Here is a 25,323-nt window from a genome sequence, read left to right as displayed (position 1 = left end):
CCTGAAGAAAGACTGCAAGTCTCGGAAGGGAAAAGAAGGAGATGCGCAACAAGAAACTAATCATGAAGCGAATGTAATAGGTGATGTGTTGCAAGATGCTTTGATTCTTTCATTAGAAAATATTATTGATGCCTGGGTGGTAATCTAGGGGGCTCATTCCATGCCACACCTGATAAGAAACATTTTCATGATTATGTTCAAGGAGATTTTGGACAGGTTCGATTGGGTGATGATAAACCCTGTAAAATCATTGGAATGGGTACACTTTTCATAAAACAGTAGAATGGAAACCAATGCCTACTAAAGGAGGTAAGGCATGTTCCAGATCTCAAGAAAAATCTAATTTCAATAGGGCTGTTGGGAGGTGAAGGTTGCGTAACTACTTTCACAGATAAAACCTAGAAGGTCACTAAAGGATCCCTCGTAATAGCGAAAGGAGGAAAGGTTGGTACATTGTATTTATGCAATGCTATTTCTAATTCTGTTAATGCTTTAACCTCTACAGGAGAAGATACGACATTGTGGAATCACAAGCTCGGGCACATGAGTGAGAAGGGGATGCAGATTCTTCATTCAAGAAATTTGTTGCCAGGTTTGAAGCATGTTGATTTAAAATTTTGTGAAAATTGTGTTTATGGAAAACAGAAGAGAGTCAGATTCCTTAGAGTTGGGAAAGAAAAGAAGAGAAAAAAATTAGAGCTTGTACATACAAATGTATGGGGACCTGCTCAGGTATCATCTCTTGGTGGCTCTCGTTATTATGTTACTTTTATTGATGATGAAACTAAAAAAACCTGGATTCATTGTATTCGAAATAAATCTGATGTATTTGATACTTTCAAGAAATAGAAAGCTTTGGTTGAAAATGAGATAGGGAAAAGGTTGAAGTGTCTCAGATCAGATAATGGAGGTGAATATTGCAGCAAAGAGTTTGATAAGTACTATTCAAAGAATGGAATTTGCAGAGAGAAGACAGTTCCAAGAACACCACAAGAAAATGGTGTGTCTGAAAGGATGAACAGGACAATCATGGAGCGTGCAAGGTGCATGAGATTGCATACAGGATTGCTTTTACAATTTTGGGCAGATGCTGTAGACACTGTTGTTTATCTAATAAACAGAGACCCTTCAAGTTTCTTGGATGGTGGTATTCCAGAGGAGACATGGACATGTGAAAAGGTAAACTACTCATTTTTATAGACTTTTGGTTGTGAAGCCTTTGTCCAAATTAATAAAAAAATAGAACAAAGCTTGAGGAAAAATCAAAGAAATGTACCTTTATTGGATATGGTGTTAATGATTTTCGTTATCGCTTATATGATTATGAAAATCACAAAATCATTAGGAGTAGAGATGTAATATTCAATGAAAAGGTCTTGTATAAGAATCATTTACAAGAAAAGAAACAGGAAAAACAAAACAGAGAATACACAATGCTTGATGATATCAGATGAAAAGTGATGGTGCCTGAAAATCATAATGATCAACAACTAGAACAACAACCAAAATAGAAACAAGCACCTCAAACACCTGAAAGTGGTGTTATACGAACTACCAGGATAAGTAGACCCCCTGAACGATACTCTCCTTCATTATATTATGTATTGTTCACTGATTCTTGTGAACCAGAATGTTATGAAGAAGCGGTGCAGGTAGAAACCAGGAAGAAGTGGGAGCAAGCCATGAAAGAAGAGATGGACTCCTTAGCACATAACTAGATTTGGGACTTAGTCAAGTTTCCTGCAGGTAAAACAACATTGCAGAATAAATGAGTTTACAAGTTGAAGGAAGAAGATGGAGGTAGAAAAAGGTATAAAGCTAGACTTTTGGTGAAAGGATTTGGACAGAAAAAGGGTATAGAATTTGATGAGATATTTTCTCTTGTTGTGAAAATGACTTCAATCAAAATTATTCTAAGTCTAGTAGCAGTCGAAGATTTGCATCTTGAGTAGTTAGATGTAAAGACAGCCTTTCTCCATGGGGATTTGGAGGAAGAGATATATATGCAACAACCATAAGGATATGAGGTAAAAGGGAAGAAGAAACTAGTGTGTAGGTTGAAGAAGAGCTTGTATGGCTTAAAACAGGCTCCAAGGTAGTGGTATCTAAAGTTTGACAGGTTTATGTCTGAACAAGGTTATAATAGGTGTCACTCTAATCATTTTGTTTATCTCAAAAGGCAGAATGATGGTAGCTATATTATATTGTTATTGTATGTAGATGACATGCTTGTTGTAGGGTCTAACATGCAGGAAATAAATTTTCTCAAAAGGAAATTGGAAAACTCATTTGCAATGAAGGATTTGGTTGTTGCAAAATAAATCCTTGGTATGAGAATAACTAGAGACATGAAGAATCGCAAATTAACATTGTCTCAAAGTGAGTACATAGAAAAGGTGTTGAAAAGATTTAATATGCACAATGCAAAACCAGATAGTACACCTTTTGCTAGCCATTTAAAACTTATTAAGGAGATGTGCCCAAAGACCCAAGAAGACATAGATTATATGTGTAAAGTTCCATATGAATCAGTAGTTGGAAGCTTAATGTATGCAATGGTCTGCACAAGACCTGATATTGCAAATGCAGTGGGAGTTGTAAGCAGGTACATGAAAAATCCAAGAAAAGAACATTGGATGGCAGTGAAGTGGATTCTCAGGTATTTGAGAGGTACCACAAATCAAGCATTATTCTTTGGTGGTTCAAACATTGCTCTACAGGGATATATATGTTGATGCAGATATGGCAAATGACAGAGATAACAAGAGGAGCACTACAGGATATGTGTTTACTCTAGATTGAACAACTATCAGTTGGGTCTCAAAACTGCAAGGTGTTGTTGCACTCTCAACAGCAGAAGCAGAGTATGTTGCTGCTACAGAGGCTAGTAAAGAAATGATTTGGCTACAAAGGTTTCGGTATGAATTGTGTAAGAAGCAGGAGTTGGGTAGGTTATACAGTGACAGCTAGAGTGCCATGCATCTTGCAAAGAACTTTGCATTTCATTCCAAGACTAAGCATATACATCTCAAGTACCATTTCATATGGTCAGCGTTGGAAGATGGACAGTTGAAGCTGGAAAAGATACACACTAGCCAGAATCCTGCAGATATGTTAACAAAAGTTGTAACCAGGGAGAAACTGAGAATCTGCTCAGTTTCAATTGGTCTTCAAGTATGATGAAGAAGATGAGAAACAACCAGGTCCAAAGTGGAGTCATTGTGTAGCAAATGAAACAGCGGTGGAGTTTCTATAATCAGTCTCCAAGTGGAAGATTGTTGGGTGTGGAGCCTGATTATCTTCTGTATTCAAAGGTCTCAGCTGGATGTATACCCCAGAAAGATTGTACACCCTTCCACGCGGGGGGGGGGGGGGTGCGAGGAGGACTTATCCTCCCTGTGGGGGTTTAGGGGCACTGATCCCCCCTGGATGGGGGTTCGGGGGCCATCGGTCCCCCAGCGGGGGTTCGGGGGTAGCGCCCCCAAGCTAAAAACAGATGTAAAATTACCTTGTAAAAATATAGTAATTTCTAGTCAATCTGGGTTGTTCATTAGGCAGATGATCTGACGATAGAAGTTATGTTTAATTTATGGTTTTTTGCCCTAGAAGGCAACCCCTCACTATATATGAGGGAATTGTATTGCATCTATGTATATCTATATTATGAGTGAGGAAGAGAGGAGATTGAGAGGAAGAGGGAGTTACATCGAATCTGTTGTAGGTTGTATCTCTTCAATTTGCTGGATAATATAAAATGAAGGACTAGCTATTTCTCCGTGGACGTAGCCCAAACTGGGTGAACCACACATATCTGTGTCTCTCTTGTTTTATGCATTTTCTGTATTTATATTTCTGCAATATTTTATGTGTTCCATTTCTTTATAATATATAATTTTATAACATTAGCTTGTGAGGCAGTGAGATAGATTATACTTGTGCAGAGATTGTTCAGGCTTGAACAAGCATTGTATTTCTTCTCTATTTTCTAACTAATGTAATGAAAATAGGAAGAGGTTTTGAGCAGTTTCTTTTCCATTATATAAATATCTGGGATATGTGATTGAATCTTGTCTTGTATTTATGTTGTGATTTCTTGATTGATTAATTGTTTTTTCTGATGAGTAGAGTAGATTCAAGTCTTTTGTTTTAGCATATTACATAAGAAGTTTGAATCTACAAGGAATTTCTACATGGTATCAAAGTTGGACTCACTTCAAAGAAGGATTCACATTAGAAACAGTCATTGAAGTCCTCATGTACAATGATCATTGAATAACTAATGAGTTGTTAGGAGGAAGAGTTGATGGAGCCTTAATTCAGGGCAGATCCAAAAGACCCTATGTGCAAACTTCTTAATGGAGGAAGAAGGCTACTAGTGGGCAGATTAGTGAGCCAATGTTTAGTGACAAAAAAAGGAGTTGTGATCATTGATATTGGCAAATTGAGGGGCAGAGAGATTTCCCACAGGGAGATCGAAACTCAGAGGGAGTCTAGTTTCAGAGGGAGCAGCCCTATGGAAGCTAGTACTTTAGGATTTAGGGAGATCATACTCATTATTGTAGTAGTTGCAACATCGGTGTGGAAGTAGAAACAAATAAGTAACAACATAAGTATGAGTAGATTATATTTCACCATGCATGCAACCATAACTCCAGGAGTGAGGTGGGGCGATGTAGATCCTTAGTCCAAGAGTTGCAGAAATTTGGGCAGGGTCCATTGAGGTTTTCTTGTCTCATGGATCATTACCTTCCTACGAGGGCCCACAATATTTAGTAGAAGGAGGATCAATATAAGTCAGATATTGAGGAGTGTAGAGCAATGTTGACAATAGAGTAGGAGGCTTAATAGCAGAGTCAGTAGAAACACAATTTTCCCAATAGACAGTTGCAGATTAATTTAGTGATTAATTTTATTTATTTATTTATTATTCTCAGTTGCAGATGTTGCAGTGGCAACAATAATAGTGAGAAGTGTTGCATGCAATACATTTTAAAGGTGTTGGATCAAGGTAGATGTGAATCCCTTTCTTGTTGAGAGGGAGTGTTGAAAATGACAACAAGAAAATCTTTATTTAATTTTCCCTTGAATTAAATTAGGAGAAAATTGTAACTCCACATCACAAAACAACAAGAATAAGTTAACTAAGTTAATTTCACTTAGTTGGCTCAGTTAATTTGAGTTAAGGGACCAACTTAAGTCATGTAGAGTAGTTCCTAAATTTTAGGAGCCTAGGTTGAGTTTAATTTGAGTTACAATAGTCTAATTCAGTTAAATTGAGTTAATGTCGATTAAACTGGTTCCAACTGTTGCAGGAACTAGTAGGAGGTCTAATACTTGGCACCAACTTTAGTGTTCAATTATTTAACTAATAAATAAACCTTAATTAACTCATGCAAGCATTAAATTTGAGTTATCCAGTTGATATTGGAGTTCAAGGGTAGTGTACTATCATTTGTATAATTATCCAAGTTGTACATGTGTTACATGCAGTAAAATAAGGACCTATAGGGATTGTGCAGTTCTGGATGAATAATTTCCTATTTAACAGAGGGTTAATTCCTTGAGGAATAATTCAAGGAAATAGGAACTTGGTAGGTAGCAGAATTGGCTAAGTATTGGCCAGAGTTAGCTTGTGAGGCAATGAGATAGATTATACTTGTGCAGAGATTGTTCAGGCTTGAATAAGAATTATATTTCTTCTCTATTTTTTGACTGATGCAATACAGATAGGAAGGGGTTTTGAGTAGTTTCTTTCCCCTTAGACAAATCTCTGAGCATATGTGATTGAATCGTGTCTCATGTTTATATTTCTATTTTTCGATTGATAATTGTTTCCTCTGATGAGTAGAGTAGATTCAAGTCTTTTATTTTAGCATATTACATAATCAGTTTGAATCTACAAGGAATTTCTACATTCTTTAATAGCCATGGTGAAAATACCATGTAATAAAATTTAAAAAAGAATAACCACTGTGGATGGGACACTTATTCCAAGTTGAATGTTGGGCAGGACATCCTAGGGGGTGTTCATTTGGTTGTTTATGGCTAAGGAAATTGGAAAAGGAAATGGCCAAGGATTTGGAAAGGAAAAATGGCATTTTTGGTACATTTATTTATGAAAATAATGGAAATTAGGAGAAAAGGGAGGTGAAAGGTCACAGGTTGCATGTGAGGAGGAAAATGAAGGAAAATAATGGAAAATGAAGAAAATAGAGGCCTCATTGATAAAAGGGCTTCTGAGGATCAATTGGTAACCTTTTGTTAGTTGAGTTTTCGAGCTCTCTCATTATTCTATCTCTCTTTCATACTCTTGTACACTTAGAGTTTTCATGGAGCATTTTGGTATTGAAGAAAGAAAGGAAAAGAAGGTAAGAGGAAGCAAAGATCAAGCAAGGAAAGGAAGGATCAAGCATCTATAGGAGGCTTCATTGCAGGTATCGACTTGCATGTGTATTTTCCTTGCTAGATTTGGCATGCATGGTATAACATGTGGTTCTTTTCTATCATGGTATGGGTTTTTCCAGGTGTGAAAGTGTTTTCATCCTAGCCTTGTCATTTCTAGATAGCCATACTATGATTGGGTTCTCATGTTTTGGTTGAGATGGATTTCCAGATGGATTGAAATTTGAGTGAGGTGGATCTTCGAAACCATGGAACACATGGCCTAGTAACCCCTGAGACAGATTATAGCCTGTGGTAAAGACATATTTTTTGTTGCCTCGAATGGCCTAAGAATCCTTTCCAGTGAAGGGTGGGATATATAGTAAATCCTAGAGGTGGTTTTCTCTCTATTGGGCCTAGTAATCTCGGGTTGCGATACGCTGTAAAGCCTAGAGAGTGGGTCTCGGTTTAGGGCCTAGTTATTCGGGTTGGATTGCAGTAAATCTTGAGAGACTAGGAGGTAGGAAAATTATTCACAATGTAGGTGGAGAAATTCGGTGGCATCCATGCTTATTTTTCCTAGTGATCGGGTGGAGATCACAGTAACTCTTGTTATGATGTGTTCATTGTGTTTTCCTAGTGATTCAGGATGGATTATGGTAAAGCCTGATTTTTGTTGATGAGGGTGAGGTGGTTTAGCCTTGGTATGCTCTAGTTGGTTCTTTTGGTTTGAGTCCCACATTCATGCTTGGAATATGGCATGGGGGAATGGCTAAAGAGATATTTGGCTCGGCCATTCTATGGTCAGGTGGAACATGGTAGTACCATCTCTGGTTGGTTTATTACATTCATTAATGAGAAATTAATTCCCTTGATTTCTATGTGAAAATGTATTGATGTATATGTGGATTTTGACAACTGATATGTTTATGGTAATTCTGTTCCTATTATGCTGGTTATATGTATGTTTTATGACAACAATTATGTATGGCTCTCAGCATGCTTTTACTTGTAAATGAATGGATAGTGAATCTACGGCCTAATATATGATAATACAACAAATGACATGGGGGAACAATGGTTCATAACGATTCTTAGATAAGTATGAGATCCCTACACTTAATTCTTTTTGTTTACACCTATAGGTTACATTTTGATGATATGTTTGACGAAATTCCTGGGATGGCTAGTAGGGGTGTGGTTATGGTATTGTTCATATTATTGGTTTTTCATCATTATTTCCCTGTATTTTTAATGATTTCAAGCTATCACTTCATTATGGGTAGTGGCCTGGGTTCTAGGCCTGAAAAAGTGGCTTAAATCCCGGGGTCAATCACACTGAAATGATAGTTTTGGTCTCTGGTCGCTGGCAGGCAAGCCTGTGAGAGCGGCTTTAGGTTGTTGGTCACTACCTTTCCAATAGAATGAGGGTGACTATGACCTAAGAGATATAGAACAATAGTGGGACCCAAGGACATGCTGTCTGAGTGGCTAACTTGTCTACTAAGGGTTTTGTTGATGATTTTGGATGATTATTTATGATGTTTTCATCGATTACACTTCCTTAAGGTCACATAGGAGGTCGAATTTGATCGTAGTAGCCTCTCGTCTCATGTTTACCCCAGTTGGCATGGTTACTTGGGTGGATGTGGGAGGAGAGTGTTACAAAGTGGTATTAGAGCATGGTTCAACTCTCAGAATGAATGAGTGGTGTGTGTTGGACATGCATGCATATTAGTTGCATGTGTGTCTCTTACACTCGCATTTCATGTGCTTGTTGCATTTTCTTACTGATTTCTTATGGTCGAAGTAAGGATGTCATGGAGAAATTTATATTGATTTCATGAAATGTATTTGTCATGAGTATGTGACTGGTTGCATATGGATTATATGTCGCTTACATGTTGATTTTATGTTGCCACTCACATCCTTGTATGTTAGGTTACATTCTTGAATATTTTGATTACATGTATAATTTTTGTAGGTTGATTACAAGAATTGGTCACTTATATTTGACTACATGTGCTTATGCGTATGTGTAGTTGATTAGGAATTGCTTATGCATGTTGTTGGTTGCATGTGGCAATGTGTACAATAGAGTAATGGTTGTTGTCATGCATGAGGTCATAGCATACATTGTTGATATGGCCTTGTATTGACGACTGGACCCTATCTAGAGTGATGTTTATGTGTTTGCATATGTATATATGTTGTTATTATTATGTTATACATGTATCACGTTGATTTGGTGATCTTGTAAACATGGTATCGTCCTCGAATTATGATAAGGTACATTTATTTATTGTGATTTGGTTTATCTAACATATTATGCATTGCAGGAAGAAAGATCAAATGGCTAGCGAGATGGTTGACTATAAAGACTCTCCCTATGAATCTGAAGAGCAGCATGGTGTTGGGAACTCTTCTGATTTGGCAGTTACATTGAAAATTTTAAAGGAAGAGATAAGGAGTTGTAAGTTATATAATGAGTGGATCATACAGGCACAAGAGAAGAAAGGAGAGGTTAATGTTGTACTTCTTGAAAATTTGTTAGAATTTCGGTGACAAGGGCCACTTCGGATCAGCCATGGACATGCGGATAGAACTAATGGGGCATATGACAGTAATTCTCCTAGTAGATATAGGTCAGATAGATCTTATACAATGAGAGATGGAAGGTTGTTGGATACCCCGGATCGGAGAGGCGATGAGTACATGTACTATTCTAGTTCTGGTTCTGATAGACATCATGATCGTCATTGCTATAATCCTTATAAGAGGAATGATAGGGGATACTTGCTCGATGAGTATAAGAAAGTGAAGCCACCTACTTTTGATGGAGATATGAAGAGGATGGAATATGAAAAGGCTTGGATACCTGGGATGAACAAATTATTTGAGTTGCATGATTACATAGATAACCTGAAGGACAGAGTAGCTACCTTCATCTTGAAGTTAAAGCAGACATTTGGTGGGAAGATGTGAAGCAGGTCAGAGACATCGAGACATATGATTTGAGTTGGTGGAAGTTTAAGAGGATTTTCAGGAAGAGGTACTTGTCATAAACATACTACGATAGTAAGGGTAAGGAATTCTATGAGCTAAAGATGGGACCAGTGACAGAAGAAGAGTACACAACCAAGTTTCTGGAGCTATTGAGGTATGCAATGTATCTTACTGATGAGAAGGATAGATTTCATAGACTTATCACTGGTTTTTCATTACCATTTAGAGATCAAATTGAGTATGATGAGCCTCGGTCACTTGAGGAAGTTATTAGGAAACTGAAGCATTGCTATGAAAAATAAAAGCATAAGAATGAATCTCCGCATGGATGAAAAGGAAAGGAAAAAGGTAAAGGTAAATGGTATCCTAAGAGGACAAGGCCTTCGAATGCAAATGAGAAAGAGAATATGGCACCACAAAAGAGATTTAATGCAACTAGATGGGGACATGGGTCACATCAACAACAACATCATAGAGGTGAGGGCATTGTTCGGTTGGAGTATTGGACATGCGATAAGGAGCACCTTAAGAGAGATTGCCCACAAAATCAGGGTGGTAGGCCTCAGATATATAGTGCACATGAGGCCTAGACTATTGGGGATGTTGGTCTGACTATTCCATGTATCTATGTAGAAGTGGACAATAGGCAAGAAGAATACCAAGCATCTATAATTGAGATGGATGATAAGATTTTTGATCAAGTTATTTCTATTTTGATTGATATTGGATCTAATTATAGCTATTTTAGTCCTGACTTGGTGGATAAGTGTGGTTTGAGTAAGGAATTGAATGCAGAGTCTTGGTTAGTAGAGTTGGGTACAACTATGAAGAAAGGAGTTCATCATTGGGTAAGATCTTGTGCATTTGACTTAAATGGTATGCCAACTACAACACATTTGAATGTATTACTATTGCATTCATACAATATTTTTTTGGGCATGGACTGGTTGTATCTTCATAGGACCAAGGTAGACTGTTATGACAAATCCATTGAGTGTGTTGATGACAATGGGGAACCAAGAGTCTTGCAGGGTAAGAAGAAATCCACATCAGTCAGGATGGTGACATCTATGCAAGAAAAGCATAGCCATATGAAGGGGTGAGAGCTATTTACAATACACATTCGTAGTGATAAGGGTAAGGAGGTTGAGGATGCGTATGTGTTGAACAAGTACCCAATTTTGCAGTAGTTCAATGATATATTTCCTGAGGACATTATCGAGTTGCCAACTCACAAGGAGGTAGAATTTTCTATTGAATTAGCAATAGGGGATACATTATGCCAAGTGTATCACCTTGGGGCGCACTAGTCTTGTTTGTGAAGAAGAAAGATGGAACCCTTAGATTATGCATTGACTACAGGAAGTTGAACAAAGTGATTATCAAGAATAGGTATCCTTTGCCTCAGATTGATGACTTGTTCGATCAACTGAAGGGAGCATCAGCGTTCTTGAAGATTGACTTGAGATCCAGATACCATCAAGTACACATCAGAGAGGAGGACATTTACAAGACAAGTTTTTGGACCAGGTATAGGCATTATGAGTTTGTTGTTGTTCCATTTGGCTTAACTAATGCTCCAACTACATTCATGTGCTTGATGAATAGTGTGTTTCATCCACGTTTTGATAAGTTTGTTATCATGTTCATTAATGATATATTGGTATATTCTAAAAATGAGGAAGAGCATGCTGAGCGTTTAGCAGTAGTGTTGAGGTTGTTGAGGGAGCATCAATTGTATGCTAAGCTCAACAAGTGTAGTTTCTTTAAGACTCGGATACACAAATTGGGACATGTTTTCTCCAAGGAAGGAATTGTAGTAGATCCAGAGAAGATAAGGGCCATCATGGAGTGGGTAGCTCCTAAGACAGTGGATGAGGTAAGATATTTCATGGGTCTAGCAGGATATTACAGGTGGTTCGTCAGGAACTTCTCACATATTTCTTATCCCATCACATCATTGCAAAGGAAAGGTAATAAGTTTGAATGGACAAAGGAGTGTGAGGCTAGCTTTGAGCAGCTTAAGAAATTGTTGACACATGCACCAGTGCTACACATTGCTGATCGAGACAAAGAGTTTGTGGTATGCACAGATGCTTACAAGAGAGCGCTTGGTGGAGTTCTTATGCAGGATGCACAGGTGGTATGTTATGAGTCACGGAAACTAAACGAGAACGAGAAGAAATACCCGACACATGATCTTGAGTTAGCATCGATCATACATGCATTGAAGGTGTGGAGGCACTATCTTCTTGGCAGGAGATTTGTACTGATGAGTGATCATATTGGGTTGAGGTATTTTTTTTACTAGAAAAATCTGAATGCCAGGCAGGCGAGATGGTTGGCCGCGATCAACAAGTTTGATTTCGAGATCAGGGATATCAAAGGTAAAGAGAACAGGGCAGCATATGCTCTCAGTAGACGGGTACTTTTACATCACTTGGAAACTATTAGCTCCTATGGGACAAACTTACATGATAGGATCTTATAGGCAGGTCCACAAGATGTCATATATATGGAGATTGTGCATAGGTTGCAGTAGGGTACATGTGCATATACAGGTGCAGGTGCACAAGGTATGGATTATTGTCTTACAGAGGATAGATTGGTCAGGTTCTGACACATGACATATGTATCGGATAACAGTGAGATCAAGAAGGTGAAATTGAAGGAGTTTCATGCGAAACCTTATTCAAGTCACCCAGGTTATCAGAAGACACTGACAGAGGTGAAGATATTTTACTATTGGTCGAATTTGAAGAGGGATGTATTAGAGTTTGTGGCGAGGTGTTTCGACTTTTAGTGAGTGAAAGAAGAGTGTAAACATCGAGGTGGACTACTATTGTTGATTGAGATTCCAGAATGGAAATGGCAAGTTATTTCCATGGATTTCATCACAGGGTTTCCTAAGACAGTGAAGTAGCATGATTCCATCATGGTCATTGTGTAAACATTAACAAAGGTTGCACACTTCATTCCAGTGAAGTATACATTCTCAGCTAGCGATGCATCATAGGTATTCATCTGAGATGTGGTTATATTGCACAATGTTCTGAAGAAGATCATGTCAGACAGGGATGCGAAGTTCACTTCCAAGTTTTGGAAGGAGTTATTTACAGGTTTAGGCATAAAATTTTCCTTCAGCACAACATATTATCCACAAACAGTTGGATATATAGAAAGGGTCAACAAGATATTGGAGGACATGTTGTGGATGTATGTGATGCATCAACAATAGAAGTGGGAATAGTATCTCCCTTTGGTATAGTTCACATACAGCAATGGTTATTCAAGAGTCGTTGAGGATGAGTCCTTTTGAGGCATTATATGGGCAGATTTGTAACACTCCTATTAGTTGGAGTGACCTGGTTAGAAGGGTATTGATTGAACCAGATACGTTTGCAGACATGGAACAAGAAATGAAGTCTATAAAAAAGAATCTAAAGGCAACACAAGATAGGCAGAAGTATTATGCAGATAGGAAAAGTTTGTTCAAGTAGTTCCAGGTCGGGGAACGGGTGTACTTGCGCATCAAACCGAAGAAGAGCTCCTTACGGATTGGATGATATGCTAAGTTGGAACCATGATTTTTTGGAACATTCAATATCATTGAGAGGATTGGGCCAATAGCCTATCGACTTGCACTACCTCCAAAAGTGAAAGTCCATGATGTTTTCCATGTATCTTTGCTTAAGAAGTATGTTAAGGATGTTGATCACGTGATTGACTGATTTGTATTGCAGGTGTAACTAGATGGATAATTCTAGCAAAACCCTCAATGTATATTGCATAAAAAGGCGTTCATGCTCTGGGATCGAGCAATCAAGCAAGTTAAAGTGTAATGGAAGCACTTTGGGCTCAATGAAGCGACATGGGAGATGGTGAATCAGATGCAGGCTATGTATCCTTCCTTGTTTGATGGTTGAGGAAACGAAACTTCGATATGGTGGTTTGGTATATGCTTTATGGTGGTTTGAAACTTTGATATATGATTTATGGTGGTTGGTATATGTTTTATGTTGGTTTTATATGTGCTTTATGGTGGTTTGGTATCTGCTTTATGGTGGTTGGTATATGCTTTATGATGGTTTGGTATATGTTATATGATGTTTTGATATATGCTTAGATATGTTGTTTAGTATATGTTTCGATATATGCTTTGGTATATGATTTGGTATATGTTTTGGTATATATTTTGGTAACGTTGCTATATGTACACATGTGTATGGATGTAAATATCGCCATGAGTTAAGTTATAAAGCTCCACTATGCGGTATGGGTGTTATGTCATTATCGTTATGTTGTCATGTTATTATGTTATCATGTGGTTATGTTATCACGATGCTATGATGTCATGTGGATTGGCACTAAGTAGGATGATCATTGTAAATACCATAATGAGTTGTGTTATAAAGCTCCACTATGCGGTATGTTGTCATGTTGTCATGATGGTTTGTCTCGAGCATGTCTTTCATTGTAAATATTGCAATGAGATGTGTTATAAAGCTTCATGAACAGTATGTATTCTTTTAGAAAATCGTTGAGGTATATGTGTGATTGAACACTGAGGACGATGTCCCCCAAGGGGGAGGGTTCTATAACAACTCTAGTGAAAATTCCATGTAATAAAGTTAAAAACAATAACCATGGTTGATGGGACACTTACTCCAAGTTGAATGTTGGGCAGGACATCCTAAGGGGTGTTCATTTGGTTGTTTATGGCTAAGGAAATTGGCAAAGGCAATGGCTAAGGCTTAGGAAAGGAAAAATGCCATTTTTGGCACATTTATTTATGAAAATAATGGAAATTAGGAGAAAAGGAAGGTGAAAGGTCATAGTTTGCATGTGAGGAGGAAAATGAAAGAAAATAATGGAAAATGAAGAAAATAGAGGCCTCATTCATAAAAAGGTTTTTAGGATTAGTTGGTAACGTTTTGACAGTTGAGTTTTGGAGCTCTTTAACTTTTATCTCTCTATTTTATACTCTTGGACACTTAGAGTTTTCTTGGAGAATTTTGGCATTGGAGCAAGAAAGGAAAAGAAGGCAAGAGGAAGAAAAGATCAAGCAGGGAAAGGCAGGATCAAGCAGCTACAACATGCTTCATTACAGGTATCAACTTGCATGCATATTTTCCTTGTTAGATTTGGCATGCATGGTATTGCATGTAGTTATTTTCTATCATGGCATGGGTTTTGCTAGATGTGACAGTTTTTTCAGCCTAGCCTTGCCAATTCTGGATAACCATGTTGTGATGGGTTTCTCATGTTTTGGTTGAGATGGATTACTAGATGGATTCGAAGTTGAGAGAGGTGGATCTCTAATGATGGAAAAAATGGCCTAGTAACCCCTGAGCTGGACTGTGGGTTGTGGTAAATTTAGCTTTTGTGTTGCCTCGGATGGCCTGGGAATCCTTGCCGATGAATGGCAGGATATAGAGTAAAGCCTAGAGGTGGTTTTCTCTCCATTGGGCCTAGTAATCTCAGGTTGGGATATGTGGTAAAGCTTGGAGAGTGGGTCTCAGTTTAGGGCCTAGTGATCCGGGTTTGATTGCGGTCAAGTCTGAGAGACTAGGAGACAGGAAAATTCCTCATAGTGTAGGTGGAGAAATATGGTGGCATCCATGCTTTCTTGGCGTAGTGATCAGGCAGAGATCATGATAAATCCTTTTATGATGTGTTGATTGTGTTGGCCTAGTGATCTGGGATGGATTACGGTAAAGCCTAATTTCAGTTGATTAGGGTGAGGTGGTTTAGCCTCAGTATGCCCTCGTTGGTTCTTTTGGTTTGAGTCCCACATTCATGCTTGGAATATGGCACGGGGGTGAATGACTGAAGAGAGATTTGGCTAAGCCATTCTATGATCAGGTGAAATGTGGTAGTCTCTTCTCTGGTTGGTTTACTACATTCATTAATGAGAAATTCATTCCCTTGATTTCTATGTGAAAATGTATTGATGTATACGTGGATTTTGATGACTGATATGTTTATGGTAATTATGTTCCTATTATGTTGGTTATATGTATATTTTATGACAACAACTATATATAGCTCTCATCTCTTTTTATTTGTAAATGAATGGATAATGCATCTATGACCTAATAGATGATAATGAAACAAATGACATGAGGGAAAAATGGTTCATAGTGATTCTCAGATAAGGATGAGATCCCTGCACTTAATTATGTTGTTTAAACCTGTAGGTTACATGTTGATGATATGTTTGATGAAATGACTGGCATGGATAGTAGGGGACTGGTTATGGTCTCGTTCAGCTTATTTCTTTTGCATCATTGTTTCCATGTATTTTTAATGATTTCAAGCTATGACTCCATTCTGGGCAATGGCTTGGGCTCTGGACCTGAAAAACTACCTTAAATCCCTGGATCGCTGGCACAAAACTAGCATTTTTGGTCTCTGGTTGCAAATAGGAAAGCCTATGAGAGCTCCTTTAGGTTATTGGTCTTTCCCTTGCCCATAGCCTGAGCATGACTATGGCCTAAGAGATCTATAACAATAGCAGGACCTATGGACTGGCTGTCTAAGTGGCTGACTTGTCTCCTGACGGTATCGTTGATGATTTTGGATGATTGTTTCTGATGTTTTTGTCGATTCCACTTCCTTAAGGTCACATAGGAGGTCGAATCTTATCATAGTAGTCTCTCGTCTCATGTTTACCCCGGTTGACATGGTTACACATTCTTTACCTGAACTATTGGAAACACGTGTTCTTGTAATCCATCTGAGGAGGGTGTTACACATTCTTTACCTGAATTGTTGGAAACATGTGTTCCTATAGGTACTTCATGTATAATAATATCGAAAATCAGCAAGGATACTATAGTTAGAAAAAAAGGAAAAAAATAATAAGAATAAGAAGCAGTCATTAACAAGCTAGAGGAAAGAGATTTGAAGTTACATTGTAAACACATGGAAACCCTTAAGAAGCCTCCATGGTAAATGCATAAGGGTATTAGGAGTTATTCCTAAATTTTGGTTGTGTGATTCGAAAGACCTATGTCAACCCTCGAAAGTTCATTGCCAAGAGATTATGAGACCATAATGTAAAGATAATGAAGAGCAATATTTGTGCGCGCTAACCAAATTAAACTAAAAAACACCAAGACCGAGAAATATACCTCATAATCATCGTGGGGATAACCATGAAAAATACTCTACGACAAAGTGGGATGGGTTACCGACAAAAGAATGGCCCATCGACCTTTAGAATCCAAGAAATTATAGTAGGAGTTGCAAGTGAATGGAGTGATTCCTATTTTTCACGCAATGCAAATGTGGTAGTGATGACAGGGTTTTGGTAGGGTAGTTATCCTAACCTCCCACCACGCAATCTCCATCGTCCAAACTGAGAGGAGTTCAATGATTCTGAGAGCTCCAACAAGGCCAACTCCACATAGGAAAGAGAAATAAACATTAAAGAAATCCAATCGCCGACAGTTGGATTGAATGGTCTAGAACAAAGGGGAGATCGATGAAGAAAGGGTCAACATAAATTGATAACTCATACATAAAAAATTTCACAAGTTAACCTTGTATAATACCACATGAAGAGTGTTAACAAGCTAGTGCATATATAAATATATGTTTATCACTAAACCATTACAACAACAAGAGGTAGGAATAAGGCACATTATAGTTATAAAGTATGTGATTTATCGTCACATAGACTCAAGGTGTTGACGAGGATGTTATAGTGTATCTTTTCATTTCCAAGGATGACCACAAGGTTACATGTTACGAAAAGATTAAGGGAAAAACAACAAATCTCTCTCTGTTTATATATATATATATATATATATATATATATATGCTAAGGACCATGAAGGACCCTATTTATTTGTATATTAAGTTAAAAGAAAATAATGCAAGGAATGTATGGTCTAAATGAGATATAGGAGAGGCTTCTGCACAATTGTTAAATTTGGAATCAACAAGATTAGTTAGAAATTTTGAAGATTAGAAATTTTGAAGATTGAGAAAAATTGCGTGATATTGATATGATTCCTTCAGTATAAAATTAAAATATTTTTCTTTTATCGAACATTCTTAGTTTATGGAAATAAATTGTTTGTGACTAACCAAATATGTGGAAGTATTGGGTAGATACTTAAAAGATTTTAGACTTGATTGTTTCTTAACTTAGGTGTCTTAGGTCCTCCTAGGAAGGTTCATTTCTTTTCAATTCATCCTTCATTAAAGTAAGGAAAGCTATTTCCTAGGTAGTAGTGCACAAAAGCACTAAATTTTGTAATCATGCTCATGTCCTTAATATTTATTTTAATTTAATTTAATTTTAGATATTAATATCCACTAAAGGTTGAAGTTTTCTCATGAAATTGCAAAGAATAAAATATGTAAAATAAAAGGGAGAAATTCAAATGACATCAAAGAGGAAAGATAAAAAACGAATAATAAAATAATTGGGAAGCATCAACACAATGAGATGGGATGAAATGAAGAAGCTTGAGAAGGAGGCTCCCTTTCCAAGACATGATGCTTTCAAGAAAAACTTATATGTGTGAGGCCATGGTAGCCATGAAGTGTACAAAACCTTGCAAGCTTATCTTCTGAGCATAGTAATTGGCCACAAGACCTCTTTCTACTAGTGTGAGAAAGATAACAGTAATTGGTAATCAATACTATGTCTGTCAATTTGGGAAATTAGCTTATAGTAAATTGTTGATGAAAATCAAACTTACTTCAAAGTAAGAAGATTAAACCACTATGATCTTCATAAGCCATAAGTGTTTAAAGAAAACGAAGTAAAACTTAGGAAAAACTTACAAAATTTAAAAGAATCGTTTGGCACTAGGATTCTATTGAAATATAAAATAGCGATCTTTAGTCTCGAACTGTAAGGAGCGTATCTAGCAAATATGATGCTGTCAAAAAATATAGTGATTTGTTTCCATGTAAAATAGGTGAGATAGAACTCTATGAGTCTAGTTATAGAGTTAATGAGTTGTCTCTATATAAAAAAAATAACTTTAAATTGCAAAACATGTTAATAATTAAAATTAATTAAAAATATTTTAAAATTTATAAAATATATAATAAAAAATATATATATATATATATATATATATATATATATATATTATTTTCTTTTAATTTATTTATAAAAAATTAAAAATATTCATTATTTTTTTTTAACTTATTCTAAATACAATAAAATAAAATAAAATTTCTATTTTACTAAAATATAAAAATAAAATTTTTAATTTAATGTGTTATTTGTTGAACAAACATTTTATTTTTAAGGTTAGAATATATTTTAATTTGGAATCGTTTTTTTTTTCAGAGTGAAAATCCACATATGGCCGAAGCCCTCATGATTACAATATGGCGAAAGCCAGTCAGAATACGGCCGAAGCCAGTCAGAATACGGCCGAAGCCGGCAGATACGACAAAGCCGTCACAAATCGCTAAAGAGGGGACCTCCGCAGGGTTCGAACTCGGCTGGGGGAGCGAAAGCCATCCACCCCAGCGGTCATGTCCTAAGCATGTTGAATAGTAAAAAAAAAAATAAAAAAATAAAGCACTCGTAGATGCAAAGTGGATAAATTCCCCACCATATTGGAATGCTATTTTTTTGGCCATGATCAAATTATACAAAACTAAAAATAAAGGTATTAATTATATTTATAATCATAATTATAATTAATAATTAAATTACTTTAAATTTATCTTTAATTTTTTTTAGCCCTTGGTAAATCTAGAATTAAAATAAATCTAAAGTAGTATTGATTCACTTACACACCACATTAAAATTAACAACCATTATTAAGTTAACTACACATTTTAACTACACATTTTGTCTATCAAGACCACAAATTCATTGGTAAAATTATTTTTTGCTGGAATTTGGTGATTTCTTTTCAAAAAATCTGATTATAGGAGTGTTTGAATCAATGGTGGAAATAGATGCAAGAACATCAACCCTTGGACACCCAAAATCCTGAAACTTACACAACTATAACCTAGATTTCCCAAAATTTTTATCAATTTTAACTAAAAATACTAAAATTTCCACTGTTTTCCAAACAAATTTATATCCTCTTTAAACTAATCTGAGAAAAATATGGTGAACATACTTGGAAAGTGATACATATATCTTCTCAGAATCAAAGTACGAGTCAAGGCAGGTTGGGAGTCACAGGTCAAAAGGGGTTAACGTTAACATACATCCCACGTCAGTCAAAATCGAAGGCTAGTCAGCTGTGAGTTCCTCCCATTGCCGTGTGGGGCATGCTTCGCAATGCATTCATCGTCACGGGAAATATTAAGGTCTATGCAATAAGTCTAGTCAAGTCAATAAGCGTTATGGCAAATATTAGGCTGTGTGAGTCAAGTCAATGAATAACTTAGGAAGAGTAGAATTTGAAAGGAGTGGTCGCCACCGCCCTGCGTTAGATGGAATGGTAATGGGGAACATTCGTCAAATCGCATGCGTCAAATATATTGCCTCTTCCAGTGCAGGGCAGACATGACAATCGACCAATGCTACACTTGTTGGCAATTGGCAACGCTCAGCATACGACAACGATGTGGGAGTAGCGTTGGCGCTACTTGTTGGCCTTTCCACTGCTTCTTACGTTATTTTTTTTAACACTAGGACAATCGGTAACTGGTGAGAGTTATCCTGGGCAGGCCCAGGATCAAATCCAACTGGCTGCCACTATAAACCTAGGCTAGGTGCAGCAACCTGCAAGCCACACATAGCAAGAACTTATGCCTCAACAAGAGCCGAGACGTCCACTCTGGGGTCGCCTACCCTTCTAGCCAAGACACAACAGGCCATGTACTCAACGAGATTTGAACTGTTGGGTATTTTTAAACGGGGAAAATACCAAAAACCAATTAAAATTCACCACAGAGACAATGCTCTGTTTCTTCTGTCCAGGATCTTTATGCACAGGGAAGCTTTTAAATAAAATTACTCAGAACAGAGTATTACACAGCCATAAAAACATTTCTATCATTAAAATACATGCCTGATACAAATTCATCCTCTTTCACTCAGAGGGATTTACAAAAATTACTTTTACCCATCAAAAACAGAACTCTGTCTTTTCTCTCCACCTGAGAGTTCACTGTGCTGGGTTTACTGCTGTAAAACCCATTTTTACATTTGCTGGTGTAAAATTATTTTTACACATACTGCTGTAAAAATATTTTACACATACAGTAAACTTTTCATTACATTCACAATCTCAAAAAATACCTGAGCGCTCTTTTCTCCTGCATTTCAATGCATACCCAATACATTAAAAAAAATCTATGCACTGCTGTGCAATATCTTCCCCTGCTTCACATGCTGGTCTTCATTCTGAGCACTCCCTGCTCTTTCGCTGCTGCGCGTTACACCACTCTCATGTGCAACAATAACTTTACGCTATTTCCCTCATGCACTGCTGTGCACTCTCTCTTTTTTTTTAAAACGCTCCCCCCAGCTCTCAAAAAAATGCTGCCACAATCTCTCATATTACAAAATTGCTTAACACATATTACAACCCATGAGCATATATGTATTTGGCTCATCATATTAAAAACTTAATTCAATACATTCAACTACCGTGGGTTTTCTTTAACACATATGGTCAACGTTTCTTTTAAAACATAACACATATGATATGTGTGCCCATACCACCGTGCATATCTATAAATCATTAACGTGCCCGTAACCATTTAAAACGGGCCTCCACCAAACAATACGAACAGCCATTAAGAGCATTAACGCTTCCATCCTCGGCGGTCAGCGGAAAAGTCAAACACTCCACGCAATGCATTGAATTGACGCAGGCGGGCAGCAGCTTCCGAGATCGACGGCAGAGGACGAATAGGACAATCGGACGGCGGAGATGACATCGGAGGGCAGTTTGTCACCGAGCTTTAGCTTCCGATGGGTTTCGTTTGCTGATGTCATGCGGGTGACACGCATCGCCTCCAAATCGCATCGGAGCTCAACATACGGAAACAAATTTTCATGGGAAGGCAGTGCGATGAGCTCTGGGCGGTTTTGTGGTTTTCAGTCTGGCGGTTTTGGAGAGCGCAGTACGGCTGCGTTGAAATTATATTTTCAACACTCCCCTTTAATTTCAACTGCTGGGCATTCAATCTTACCCAAGCACTTCCTCACATCGAGGGATTCACCAATCTTCCTCGCATAGAGGGATTCACCAACTGCTTCTGATGCAGTTCATAAACAATCAAAGTTGTCTTCCTCTTAATAGAGGGATTAACCTGAAACTGTGCTTAAGAGCACCTTCCTCATGACAGAGGGATTCACCATAACAATGTGCTGAAGAGCACCTTCCTCATGACAGAGGGATTCACCATGTGACTATGCTGAAAAGCATCATCCTCTTGATAGAGGGATTTACCACACTATGCTGAAAAGCATCTTCCTCTTGACTGAGGGTTTCACTAATGACAATGTGCTTAAAAGCACCTTCCTCTTTAACAGAGGGTTTCACCAAATGACTGCTTCAAGTGCAGTTCCAAAACAAACATTCATTGCACTGTTGTGTGTGCAAACTCATTACAATGTTCTTTTATGCTGCTGCATATTCTCTGCTGCACTGTTGTGCCATCTTCTTTACTGTGTCTATCCCACACCGCTGTGTCTACACTTGCACTGCTTCTGCACTTTTCAAAGACAAAATACTCTGTCCTTCTTGGAACAATTACGCTGTCCCAATTTACAAATTTACACTGCTGTGTGTAAACATTTATTACACTCACTGTTGTTGCATATATTGCATTTCAACTCAAATGAACAACAAATTCATTACATTTACCTTTACTGCTGTAAGGAAAATTTCTTTTGCATGTGCTGCTGTTCAAAACTTCTTGCTGCTGCATTTTTCACATTTGCATTGCTGTGTGCTTCTCCTTCTTGCCATCATGCTGCTGTCCATACACTTGCTGTTGTGTTGCTGCTGCAATTTGCACTGTGGCTGCCTTTTGTTTCATCAAACTGTTGTGCCCATACTCTTGGCACTTCATTCTCCATAAAAAAAAACACAGGCTGCTGCCTTTTCTTATGCACCCTTGCTTCACACAATCTTAGTCTTCATTTTTTACACAGTGCACTACTGTGCAATTCCTTTCATTTTTCTGCGGCCACACATTATCATTCACCCATGTGCATTAAAAATCTGATGTCCATGTATTTCTTTATGCATTTCTTTGCATGCTGCATTGCATAAAAAAAATTACATTTTTTTTACTGCTGTGTAACAAAAATTTCATTGCATTCTCAGCCACTGGGCATTTACGCTCTGCTGCGTTTTGCCTTCTTCTCATTTTCTTCTCATTGCTTTGCATTTTCATTCCCAATACAAAACATTTCATCTGCTGTGCATTACACTCATTCTGCTGTGAGTATATTCTCTCACATTACATAGAAGGAAACTACCTTCCATTGCCATGCAAAAATTCAAAACTGCTGTTCATTCTAATCCATGTGCTCCAAAAAAAATTTCCAAACTGCTGTCTTATGTTCTATCTTCCCACTGCTGTGAGGGTCTCCATGCTTTGCATTTTTCTCTTATCTCGCTGCTGCTCTTTACATTTCAGCGCTGCCATCTTTTCTTCTTTATGCATTTCTGTGCATATTGCATAAACACAAAGCAAAAACATTGCTGATTTCATCACTGCTGCATATTACCTTTTAGAGGGATTAACAAAAATTTCATTTGCAACTGCTGCGCTGCAATACATCCTCCATCAACAAATGACTGTTAATGCAGTTCAGCAAACAAAAAAAATTCAAGCTCCCCTTTAATGTATGCTTGTCTTCTTTTGGCAGACTCTTCTCAAAACAAATTTAGATCAGCTGCGTTGCTTAAGGGGCTTTCACACTGTATTTCTTTTCTTCTCCACACTTGTGTAATTTTCTTCTTTTGCATGGGTCTAGCTTCTGTAAGAGCCCATGTCAAGTTACAATCTCGTGCCATATGCCCAATGTTATGACACTTGAAACATTCAACATTATTCATGAATAACATTTCATGATTTCTTCTAAAATTGTCTCTTGGAGGTTTTCGGAAACCACATTTATCTTCATGAAATGCTCTACAATCTTTTGCCATATGACCAAAGTTTGAGCAAGCATAACAATAACCATAAAATGAACTTTGATACCTGGGAGATGGAGGTTTTCTTGATGTACTTCTGAATCCTTGCTGCCTTGAAATCCTTTGTTGATGATCATTGCATCTTGCCTCTTTGACATCAGCTACATTTCTTCTTTGAGCTGGTTTTCTGCTTGGAGCAGGATCTCTTCTATTGCAGCCTTCATTTTTCTCCTTGCCTTTGCTGGAACTAGGAGCATCACCATCTCTTTCTGGCTTCTTCACATCTCCTTTGCTTAAAGCATCTTCATCCTTGTTTGAGGGTTCACCTACATACCCAAGTCCTGATTTATCAAATGGAGATCTGTGATATCTGAGCATGTCATCCAGAGCTTGAGAGCTCTTCATGATCTTATTCATCCCTTCAACCTTCTTCCTGAGGAGGACAATCTCTTCTTCTAACTTTTCACACTCATTATTCTTCTTTGCTAGTTGTCGCTCAGTTTCTTCCTTGCTATGAGTAGCTTCAGCTGCTACTATTTTGAAGGAGATAATATCTGACTTCATTTTGGAGATTTTTGCTTGACTGCTCTCCATTTTCTTTTCAGCTCCTTGTGCCTGCTTCCTGGATTCTTTTAGTTCAGACTTAAGGGAGGAGACCTCTACCTTGTACTGTCCAATCTCTTCCACAAGCTTATTCACTCTCTTGTGTCTTTGTTCAAGTTGACTTGTCAAGGCATCTCCCTGCTTCTTTGCTTCATTCAGCTGATTTGTCATGGATATGACTTCTTCATGATGTTTCCTCTTGCATTGGTCAAGCTCCTTCTTCAGCTTGGTAAGCTCTTCATCCCTTTCTTTTACTTGAAGCTTGATGAGGTCAAGCTTTTCATTCTCAGCTTCTATGATGGGTTCTTCTTGACTCATTGTCATGGTCAGTGCTCCCTTTGCATGAAGGTCATGCAGTCTGTCCCATATATCCTTTGCTGATGTATATCTTCCTAGATTCCTCTTCACAGAATCAGGGAGTCCATCCAAGATAGTCTTTGCTGCTTGTGCATCATACTCCATGGATTCTTTATCCATTTTGCTGTCATCAATCACTGACTCCCAGACTTCAATCCCTTGAGACTGTAAGACAGCCCTCATTCTTATTTCCCACATATCAAAATTTCCATTAAACTTTGAAGCCTCAAATATAATACTTTCAAATAGATTGTCTTCTATTTTAGTAGAAGAGGGAGACACAACCTTAGGGGATTTGGACACTTTCTTCTTTGACCTTGCCATTTTTAACTATTTTTAAAATCCCTGACTGTGTTTTTTTTAAAATGACTCTCTGTCTCTTCAACAGCAACTCAAAAAAAACTTGAGAAATACCTGAATCCCTTTGGCTGAAACTTCACACTGCTGGAGAAGCTTTCTCTGCTGCTGCAACCACACCTTCCTTCAGCTTCTTTGAGTCTTCAAAGAGCCTGGACTAGCTCTGATACCACTGTTGGGTATTTTTAAACGGGGAAAATACCAAAAACCAATTAAAATTCACCACAGAGACAATGCTCTGTTTCTTCTGTCCAGGATCTTTATGCACAGGGAAGCTTTTAAATAAAATTACTCAGAACAGAGTATTACACAGCCATAAAAACATTTCTATCATTAAAATACATGCCTGATACAAATTCATCCTCTTTCACTCAGAGGGATTTACAAAAATTACTTTTACCCATCAAAAACAGAACTCTGTCTTTTCTCTCCACCTGAGAGTTCACTGTGCTGGGTTTACTGCTGTAAAACCCATTTTTACATTTGCTGGTGTAAAATTATTTTTACACATACTGCTGTA

The 25,323-nt window shown here is 37.6% G+C and overlaps 1 pseudogene; it reads left to right on the top strand.

Annotated features, from left to right (window-relative positions):
* The window catches only part of LOC149174803 (aspartate aminotransferase, chloroplastic-like), a 119,107-nt pseudogene extending 100,188 nt beyond the window's left edge, over positions 1 to 18,919 (top strand).
* The last annotated feature ends 6,404 nt before the right edge of the window (positions 18,920 to 25,323 follow it).

The sequence above is a fragment of the Pinus tabuliformis genome, chromosome 4_1, assembly GCF_031772625.1.
Source record: "Pinus tabuliformis cultivar Carrire ecotype Pingquan chromosome 4_1, CPIR1, whole genome shotgun sequence".
NCBI lineage: Eukaryota > Viridiplantae > Streptophyta > Pinopsida > Pinales > Pinaceae > Pinus > Pinus tabuliformis.
This window is presented reverse-complemented; position numbering and strand designations above follow the sequence as displayed.